Below are 10,747 nucleotides of genomic sequence, written 5' to 3' on the forward strand. Positions count from 1 at the left end.
TCCAACACCATGTGTCTTTTTCATCCACTGCCTTTCATGAGTACTTTCTAGAAAACCCAAGATAGAAAGCATGTAGCTTCTCCATCAGGACCTTTGACATACTGGTCCTCACCCTGCCACACAGATTGGTTTCCTCCAGTTTCTCCCTCATCCAGAACTTAGGCTGTCCTCACATGAACTTGGCTTTTTCTCCACTCCTCCAGCTGCTGAATCAGACTAAGACCCATGTGGCATAATCAGTACTGCTGACCCACCCTGCAGAGTGGAAGGTGCAGCCACCACAGAATACCACGAAATATACCCACCCCCTGGTCTATGCCCTACACAGAACACCAGCAACAGAGAACATTACACGGACGGGCAGCAGTCCTCGCCCACCACTCAATCGACTCTAGGCCCTAATGTAGGCACACTCAATGAACTACCTCATTGCCTCTTCTCAACAACTACAGTAGATGGGAACTACTTTCCTCAACTTGTAGGTGAAGAAACTGAGGCTCATGAAATTTAATTTACATGGCCAGTAAGTAGCAACATCAAAATATGAAGCCAGGCAGTCTCTCCACTCTCATTATTAACTAACAAACTATAACTGGGCATCAAACTCAGTCAAGCAATCACAAACTAGGCAATATTAGTAGCAAAATTTAATCTTTTCTTGTGTGTTAATGTTACATGCAAAGTCATTGAGATGTTTCAGATTTCAAACATATTTTATTTTTCTTCCCCTTTCTAATGTTGAAATCCAGACCTGTCAGACCTCTCTGTTATATTCTTACTGACCTCTACTGGCAAAGAGATCCAGAACTGGGGGATCCTGGCAGATAGAGCTGCTAGAGAAGACCTCTCATGTCTCTTTTATGCTCATCTTTACAAAGGAGCACACAAGGAGGCTGTCATCTCTGTCATTCGTTGAAATATTATCCTGTTCAGTGTTGTTCAAAACAAGGGTGTCCCTAACTCTGGTGTCCAAGGTCTTCTCCAGCCAAGGGAATTGATAATAATACTTCCAAAATGTTTCAAAACTTTTAAGCTACTCTCAGCTGATTTTCAAAGATATAAGAATTTTTTATTAGGGCTTATTCCCTCCAAAAACAAAGAAGTACCAGTTTTTAGTCAAATCAAGTCTTAAGGAAAAAGGTGGAAGAGAATATATTTAGATTTACGAATCTTTTTTAGAGTTAAATGATGGCTAAGGGAAAAATCAGGGTAAGATTTGCAGAAATAAGGAAAGAAAGCACAAGGGAATTGTAGGCACAGATGCTGAGGCAAGAGGAAGAATTATATTTTTTCATAATGTTGACCTTGGTGATGCTTCTTCATGACTTAAGTCAATGATCGCCTTAACCCAGAACCTCCCTACCGCCCACTTGTCTACCACTCTTCTGGTTAGCTAGCTTCACTGTGTAACCCCTAGTATGCTCAGCTGACCTCTCACCTAGAAGTTATTGCTCCCAACTGTTGCCCTCTGTTTACTTGCTTGCTTCACACACCAGATGGGGAAGTCACAACCTGAGATTGGATGCTTAATTTTATTTTATTTTACATTTCTATTTCCAGTACAGTACTTAACACTTATTAGAAGTTCAAACTTCTGGGCAGCCCTGGTGGCACAGCGGTTTAGCGCCGCCTGCAGCCTGGGGTGTGATCCTGGAGACCCGGGATCAAGTCCAACATCGGGCTCCCTGCATGGAGCCTGCTTCTCCCTCTGCCTGTGTCTCTGCCTCTCTCTTCGCTCTCTCTGAATGAATAAATAAATAAATCTTAAAAAAAAAAAGAAGTTCAAACTTCTAATAGAACTTTCAGAATCTGAATTTGTACTCTGACACTCTGGTCTTTTGCAAGCTCTACTTACATTTCTAGAAAAATGTCTGCTGTGTAAATCGTATATGTTGCATTTGCCACAACTCTGGTTTTGGCCATCTGCCCTTTCCTGTCCCCTATGCCGGGGTGCCCACTGTATGGATACCAGTGATGAGGGAATAGAGCCTATGAGAGAAACAGAGCTGCTCAGCACTGCAGGGCTGCAGGTGGAGAAGAATAATCTAAGCAGATCAGAAACATGCCCTTTTTAACCCAAGCAGGCACACTGATCCTTACAAGAAATCCTACAGAGATTTTGCCCAAGAGAGGTATATTTAGCTTCCCACAGACTCGCTTCAAAGAGCCAGCTTCTGCCTCTGATGTGAATAATTAAGCTACTTTGGGTTAGAATAACCATTTTCGGTTTCACTTTCTTCATCTCCTTGGTGTAATGGGAATAAAACAGGAAAACTTTGGAGGGTTGTGAGAATCCATGTAAGCAACTCAGTCTGATTTTTGGCTCACAGTCTCTGAGTCCTAAAAGTTGGCTGGGAAAACACTAACTATGAAATTATTCATGACAGCTAACATTTCTGCTGCATTTTGTATGGCATTTTCACCACACTGTATTGTATTTGATTCTTGTAACATCTCGTGAAGTGAGCTGGGAAGGTACTGATACCCCACTGGATAGATCCGAAATCCTAACTTCTAAGAGATTTACTGACTTGTTGTTCAAGTTCACACAGGTAAGATGTAATGGCACAAAGATTATGCTGAAATCTGATTTTATTACTCCAGGCTTCTAGACAGCACCCTTAAAGCAGTAGTTGTTCTTTCTCTGCATACTTTGAAAGTCAGAGCCTGCTGGAGAAGCAACCATGCACGGGGCATGAGCTCAGTACTGCGGAAAGAGTAGAAAGGAGGAAGGAAGGTGGTACTCATGCACAGAGGCAGTGTGACATCTCTCCTTCGCATTGCCCATAAATGTCAAAGGAGAGCTGCATGGGGTTAGCTCTGCATGGGGAAGAGATGCACATAAGGGATGCCCAGCGCTCAATGTTACTGGAATGATGACCCTATAACATCACTCCCTCAGGGATGCTCTGTTGCCCTTCAAAACTCTGACCTCCTAACTCTTTATTATTATTATTATTATTATTTTTTAACCATTTCTTAATAGTAAGTAGATCCTGGAGCAGGAAGGGTGGGGACAGTGTGAGAATAAAAGGAGCAGATTGAAGAAGCTGTCTGTGCATTTATCCCACAGAGATCCCTCTCCATTTGGGGCTTGAGAAGCCTGATCTACAAATCCCTTCATATGCAAAAGATGGACAAACGCTCCAAAAGAAGGTCTGAATGGTAATGGAGGTAGAACAACTATGGAAATTTCTGGATCTGTCATCCAAATAAATATTAGAAGCAAAATGGCCATTATTAATGAGCCGAAAAAACTTCCCCCAAACAGGATTGACAACAGCAAGCATTCTGAAAGGTAAAAGCCCTGAACCCTGCCACTCCAGGACTTTTGCATAAGTGAAACTAAGAAGTCTGTCACAGACTCCCCTCCAACGGAAAGGGCTGAGGGTAGATGAAAATGTTTAGCTCCAACCTGCCCTTGGGATAATTGCATGTTCTGAACGACATCAAACAAAAAGGCAGTCTCGACTTTATTGGCATGAAGTGCTATTAGGTTGTCAAGAATCCTGTGATCTCAAACTGCAAGAATAGGCAGAAAATGACTCTGCAGAGGATATTAAGGGATTGCAGGATATTCTCTCCATTGTTGCATTAACGTGTTTTTTTTCTCCAATCATTCTGAGTCACATTCTGGAGGGGAAAAGCCAGGTAGGATTTTCCCATAAGGCAGATGGTGCAAATGAAAGAAAAAGAGTGGTTTTGCTGGGCTTATAAATGTCCCATCTGATCTTTTCCTGGTCTATAAGCTTTTTTAGAGTCAAACAAATGTAGGCAGCTATGACATGATTATACCCAGCAGGTAAAAGAGAAGCACCGAAATTACGTTTCTGTAAGTCATCCACATTGCAATTAACTTTGCAGGGCTTTTTTGGTTGTGACAGATTGTTTGCTGCAGATTTGAGGAGGTAGTCAGCATAAAATGACTGTGAAGTCAAAATCCTCCCTCTAGAAACAGACAAAATCGTTCTATACCTGCCATAGTGCTGTAAGTGGGAAGGAATCAAGTATAACTTTAGGCCAGATCTATGATTCCCTAGATGAAGATACTGAAGGTCCCAGAGGTAAAGTGAAACTATCACACAGCTAGTTAGTGGCAGCATCACAACTAGAATTGGGGTTTGCTGATTTGTACGCTGGGATTTTTCCTAGTATCATACAACCTACACCTTTTCTAAACATAAAATATTTGCACCTTGAGTGTGGAAGTGACTTGAGATTTTCTACTATAAACTTTGTTGGTGGTTGTTTGGTTGTGCCAACTTAGTATGGGTTTGGGAAACAAGCTCACTCCATTCTCATTTCATAGGGTTTGGCAAAGTTGGAATCCATGCATTTCTCTAATTTGTGGGGTGGGCATTAATCACAATCTGGCCAACTCTGATTGAATTCCTATCTTCCTGGGCTTGTGGATTGGTGTAGAGTTAGGCACCTGGTCCCTGCTAAGCCAATCAGACCACTACTGGGAGTATTGCTAGAACTGTGAAGAATGATTAGCATACAGAATAAATGAGATCTATGGCATATAATGCATATACAATTTTATTTTGATCTCCCTCTGTCCCCTGAAAATGTATTTTATGGGAGAAGTTCTGATCCTGCATGAAACGCTAATAGATATGCAACTTTTTTCACCCTTAAGGAATAAGAAGTTCTTTACATTTTTAAGATGTAATTCAACACGTAGAATGTCAAATCCTCTTCGTTAGTTAAAGGTAAGGCTACTCATCCACCCCTAACTAGAGCTTGTGACAGGCAAAAGTATATGGACTGAAAAAAGGGAAGAAAATGATCTTTTATTTATCTCTTGTCCCCAATTACACATTTATTTCCTCCTTCCCCAACTAGCTAAGCAGATTTCTTACCCTGTAGGATCCAATCTGAGTTGGAATCCAGTGAAATGAAAGGGAAGGTGGGAAGTCTGGTGGATGGAAAGTCCTCACTTGACTGGTACTGTTGAGTTCAGGCTTTGTCTTCTCTGCTTCTGACTTTCTCTCATAGGTGTTTTCATGTGTTGTTTGGAACCCTCATGCTGGGGTTCTCGTGTCATCTGTGCCCTCAACCAGATGAATACTTCATCATACCTGCAACCTTATTCTTACCACAGCCATAAAATGTCTACGATTCACTTTTTCTTTTTTGATCAGATCTAAGACCGCTCCCCTGACAGCTCTCTCATATGTATTGGCCACACATGCTCTATTAGGAGCTGATTTGTACCTCCCCAGCTCCATTTATATGTTGAGGACCTAACTCCATGTACCTCAGAATATGACTGTATTTGGAGAAACAAACACCTCTAAGAGGTGACTAAGTTAAAATGAGGTGAGTAGAGTGGGCCAATATGACCAATGTCCCTATAATAAGGTATTAGGATGTAGACACACACATAAGAAAGACCATGCAAAGACACATCACGAAGGTCTGCAAGCCAAGAAAAGAGGCCTCAGGAGAAACCAAACCATTTGTCATCTTGATCATGGATTTCGGCCTCCAGATATGTGAAAAAACGAATTTTTGTTGCTGAAGCCACCCACTGTATGGTATTTTGTTATGGCAGCCCTAGCAAAGCAATACATGGTCCAGGGGAAACACTCATGCATCATTCTTGCTGTCAGGCTTTAGAAGTACAAACCTGACATAGCAATTCTCCTTTATTGTGCTTCTAGAGAAGCAAGGCAACTTTTCTCTCACCCTCCATATTTCTTGGGAGAGGGTCAGAGAGTAATCAGTTGCAGGGAAAGCTGTATTATATATGTAATGTCAAGCTCTCTTAGTGATTTCCCCACTCACACCTTCTCAGAGTTTTCTCCAAACAATTCTTTCCCCTAACTCCTTTATATCACCCAAGCCAACCTTTTTGATAACAGTGAGAGATTTCCATCACCATATCATTTATTTTTGACGAGCTCTGCACCATCTCCCCCTATGACTTAGTACCTCCTTTGTAGTGCAATAGGTACTGAACCTCGGTGATTCAGATGAAACTTTTGTTTAACAAGATATAAAATTATATCTTCCGTGACAAAAGCCTAGGTAGAAATGAAATTGACTAATAAAGAAAAGTAAAACTGGTAGATGGAAAAAAACTAGAGTCTTGATAATGTCATTTGCAGTCTTGAATTTGGCTCTACCTGAGTAGGTTCCAGTGTTTGGAACCTCACTTAACATTTTGGTTAAGTGAGTTGGCCCTTAGAGCCCACATTCTTATTGTTTGCTTCCTCATTTTCAAAGTGTCAGTTGAAATAAAACAAATCTCACAAGGTGATTATTTTCAAGTGTTCTGTTATTGGTTGGTTCAGGTCTCTCATCCAGTTATAAAACTGGCAGTTGTGGTCACAGCAGCTGGGAGCTTGGGTGCTCTTGGGTGAGCCCAGAGTCTGCCTCTCTCAGAGGGATGAGTAGAAATACTCTTTGGAGTGCAGGAGCCTCTCTGGGTATGGAGGTTTGACTAAGGAGGGATAGAGACACAAGTAGTGTCTGAAGTGAGGCAAATGACCAGAGTCAAAAGTCTGTGAGCTTTGACTGTTGTAGATCCTCAGATTAATTTTTTTTCTGAATCCTTGAACTTCCCAATATTCTAATAACTCTTCATATCTTGCCAATACTTTCACTGCAATATCTTTCATATCCAAACTTGATTTTCCATTCTATGATCTGTTATGCCAATGGATACTCTCACTAAAACTCTCACTTGGAATTCACTATATTTAGACAAATGCATGTTTATTTATGCAGTTTTTCATATAATTTTATAGGGTTACCTACTCTCTGAAATCCATTTGAGGCCTTATAACTTAAGAACTTCTCTTTTATAGTTGGGCCGAGACTGGCTTTTACAATATTGACATCCTGAAGAAAGCAAGATAAGTTCTTGTATTCTTTTATTTTTAAAAGATCTATATTATGAGGCATTTTACTAAGTACTTATTATGTGCCAGGCAGGAACTATGCAACACACTAGGATTTTGCATGAATTGCCTCATTTATTCTTACCGCAACCTTCTTATTTTTAAGATTGTATTTATTTGTTAGAGAGAGAGACAAAAGGAAGAGGGGCAGAGGGAGAAGGAGAGAATCTTGAGCAGACTTTGTGCTGAGCATGGAGCCCAGTGTGGGGATCCACATTGGCTGAGATCATGATCTGAACTGAAGTCAAGAAACAGACAACTAAACAACTGAGCCACCCAGGCGCTCCTTACCACAACCTTCTGAAGTACATATTATTTTTATTCCCACTTTACAGAAAACATATTTAGTGGTGTTATGTAAAGTCATAGACTGTGGCTGACCCTGAACTCAAACTCAATTCAGTTTCTGAAGGATAGCTGTATACTGCCTTTCTTTTTGTACCCAGTTTTCTTCTCCTGTGGCTTTGTCCCATAGGTATTTCCTGAATCCCCCAAATTAATGAGGTGGGCCATATAATGCTTCAATAACAGAAAAACCTCCAGATCTCAGTGTCTTTGCACAGCAAGGGCTGATTACCCTTAAACAATCTTGGGTGAGTACCGCAGTCTCCAGGCCTCTTGTGCTCAGAACATGCAACCATCAAGGTCACCATTTTATGAGAGGAGGTAGATGGAAAAGGCGCACTAGCTTAACGGCCTCAGCCCAGAAGTGATATATAGCATATAAAATCTGGTTTGCAGGACCTAACGAAATTTTATTAGCTTTGTAACCCTTGCTACCATCACAGGGAAATGCACTGTATTTCAAAGCCAGCTCAAAGAAGTACATTTTCCTAAATATTAAATAAGCTCAGCCATTTTTTTCCATGAATATTTCCCTATTCTTCCATCACTGTAATGCACACACACAGCATTCAGGTATAATTATTATAAAGTATTATAAATTTATTTATAAAAATTTATTATACATTATTTAATTTATTATAAATTATTATAAAAAGGGCTAGTAGAGAAAAGGCATTTGGTGATTCTAATTTGAAATTTATCAGTGTCCATTTCTTCTTCTTGTGGGTACCTGGTTTCTTGTTATGTATGGCACCTGCGATCAACCCCAGAGACATCTGTGTGCTTTTACCACTTTGCTGCAAAATATAACACCTAATTCTGTGAAAACCACTCCCACGTCCAGCATCTACACATTAAAATAACAAGATTCTATAAATCCTCCAATGCAATTTAGGAAAAAGTGAAGTGTCCAACTGGACACTAATCAAAACAAGATACTGTACAAAGGCCAAGAGTAGAATAAATATAGAAGCTATCAAATGGCCTTACTCTTCAGTAGAAAACACAGAATGTTAGCAAACTGCTTTCCTAGAATATAAGTGGAAGAGAAAAGCAAGCTCTGAACGTCATCTGCCCGTATTAACCCTATTAATCAGGGGCCCCTAGGTGGCACAGACAGGTAAGCATCTGACTCTTGGTTTCAGCTCAGATCATGATCTCAGGGTGGTGAGATGGAGCTCCACATCAGGCTCTGTGCTCAGCGGGAGTCTACTTGAAATTCTTTCTCTTCCACTGCCCCTCCCTTGCTTTAATAAATGAATAAATAAATGAATAAATCTCTAATAAACATCCTGCTAATCACAATTCCGTTGGGACATATATCCCCTCCACCAACCATATTTTGTTTCAGCTCTATCTTTGCCTTCTCGAACACAGTGATTGACAGGTATGCTTATTGAGCTATGTGGTATGTGTTGAGCACTAGGTGGTATGTGTGTGTATGTGTGTGTATCCTATACAATTTTTCATCATCCTGGTAATGTCACGTGGAAATGGCGAATATTATATAGTGAAAGAAATGGAAGTCCAAAGAGGCTGTTATTTCTTCAAGGTCACAAGCCTAGTGAGTTGTGAAGCTGGCATTCAAACTCTGAATTGGAATCACTTCAGAGTCCCCCTCAGCAGGTTGCAAAAGGGCTCCCAGAGCTCTTGGAGTATTCCACATAGACATGCCTGACTCTGTTCCATCTACCTCAGTCAAAATGTGGTAGGAATGAGCAAAAAGAGTGGAGGAACTCACAGAACCTGATGTAGAATGGTCTGGACCTGGAGGGTGGGAGAGATGAGGAGATATTATTGGTCAAAGGGTACAATCTTCCAGTTATAAGATGTTGAGCATGGTGGAGATCTAGTGTTGAGCATGGTGACTATTGCTAATATAGCATTGTGTACCTGAAATGTGCTGAGAGAGCAGATCTTTGCTTTTCTCACTACACCAAAAAGAGGAGAGGGGAAAAGAACTATGTGAGGTGTTGGATATCTTAACTAACTTGTGGCATCACTTAAAAAAAAAAAAAATATATATATATATATCAAATCATCACATTATGCATCTTAAATATATACAATTTTTATTTTTCAATGATATCTTAATGAAGCTGAATAAAAAATAATGAGGGCACAAAAGCCTTGAGGCTTTCTCTTCTCTCATCAGGGTCCTGAATAAGAACGTGGCCGGCTTACTAAGGATGAAGCAGTGTGCTCCCTCTGCCCTTACCTGATTTCACACCACCAATGAATGAATATTCATTTCTTCATTTGTAGGTTTGTTTGTTCATTAGTTGACTCAACTTTTTTTTCCCTCTTATTGTTTGCCCTCTTTCTGAATGCTCTTCTGTTAACCTCCTTTTTTGTCATAACTCCTCACCCAGACAGACTCAAGCTCTGAAGAACCTCCCTGCCCAGCCCCCTGGACAATAAGGACTCCAGACTCACAGCACTGTACCTGGCTCCCCAGCCACTGTGACCACTGCTAGTTTTATGCAAAGACAGAGGCGCAAAGCCAACTGACAATAAAATGCTTGCTGTGAAAGAATTCTGTGTAAAGAATTTCTTCATCAAGAGAGTGATTTTAATTTGACCAAAACTTTGCAGATGACAAAATGGGACTGAAAATCTGTAGGCTTTGAAGCAGGAAGCCCAGAGTTCGAATCCTGATTTCATAACTCCCAAAATTGTGAAATCTTGACCAAGTTTAGAGTTGTTTCCTGCAACATAGGGATAAGGATAGAGCCCAACCCATTGGCTGAGAAGTCAAATTAAGAAGTAAAACACTTAGAGCACATGGCAGGACACATGCCAGTCACTGTTCTGAGTGGTGAGGACACAACAAAGAATTCGGAGGAAGTCTGTGCTCTCACTCGGCACATTCTCTAAGGAGGGAGGCAGAGATAATACAGAAGCAGACAGACAAAGATAGTATTTTACCTGGTTATAAGCATTCAGAAGACACATAAAGCCAGAGAAAGATCTCGCAGTGGCGTGGGCAATAGGGTCACTCTTGATGAGACATGGCATGAGGAACATGAGGTGATTGCTGACACACCTGCTCCCAGTGAGAGCCTCTCCAGACAGGTCTCACCAGCTGGCCCCCAAAACTGATGGTCCTATTGGGGAGGAGAGGAAAGAAATGTATAATCTCACAAAATAAAGTCAAAGTTTATATCAATTCTTCTTTGCTTTCTTTCTTCCTATAAGAAGAAGATTCACCAAAATCCCTGAATATGTCTGACGGGCAACCTCATTTAATTGATGGCTTATCAAACTCACTCCTCTAAATTTGTGAGCTTGCCAAACCAGAACATTTCCAGGAGGGAAGGGGCTGGAGGCCCGGCAAGCTTCATAGCCTCACACTTTATTTCCATTCAAGAAGTCAAGAGACTCCGTGTGGAAACAAATCTGAGTGAGCTACCACATTTGTGGGCTCATCTTTTTGGGTCAACAGAGAAGACAGTAGCTTCTAATATTCCTAAATCTGCCATCTGGGGTCA

The 10,747-nt window shown here is 40.9% G+C and overlaps 1 long non-coding RNA gene across 1 annotated transcript; it reads left to right on the top strand.

The window, feature by feature from the left end:
• Positions 1 to 2,238: 2,238 nt before the first annotated feature.
• Positions 2,239 to 10,101, top strand: LOC112643850 (uncharacterized). Its single transcript, XR_004811414.2, has 4 exons — positions 2,239 to 2,552; positions 3,074 to 3,298; positions 9,412 to 9,521; positions 9,629 to 10,101. It is a non-coding gene; the product is annotated as an uncharacterized LOC112643850 (long non-coding RNA).
• The last annotated feature ends 646 nt before the right edge of the window (positions 10,102 to 10,747 follow it).

This window comes from Canis lupus, chromosome 1 (genome assembly GCF_003254725.2).
Source record: "Canis lupus dingo isolate Sandy chromosome 1, ASM325472v2, whole genome shotgun sequence".
NCBI classification, from domain to species: Eukaryota; Metazoa; Chordata; class Mammalia; order Carnivora; family Canidae; genus Canis; species Canis lupus.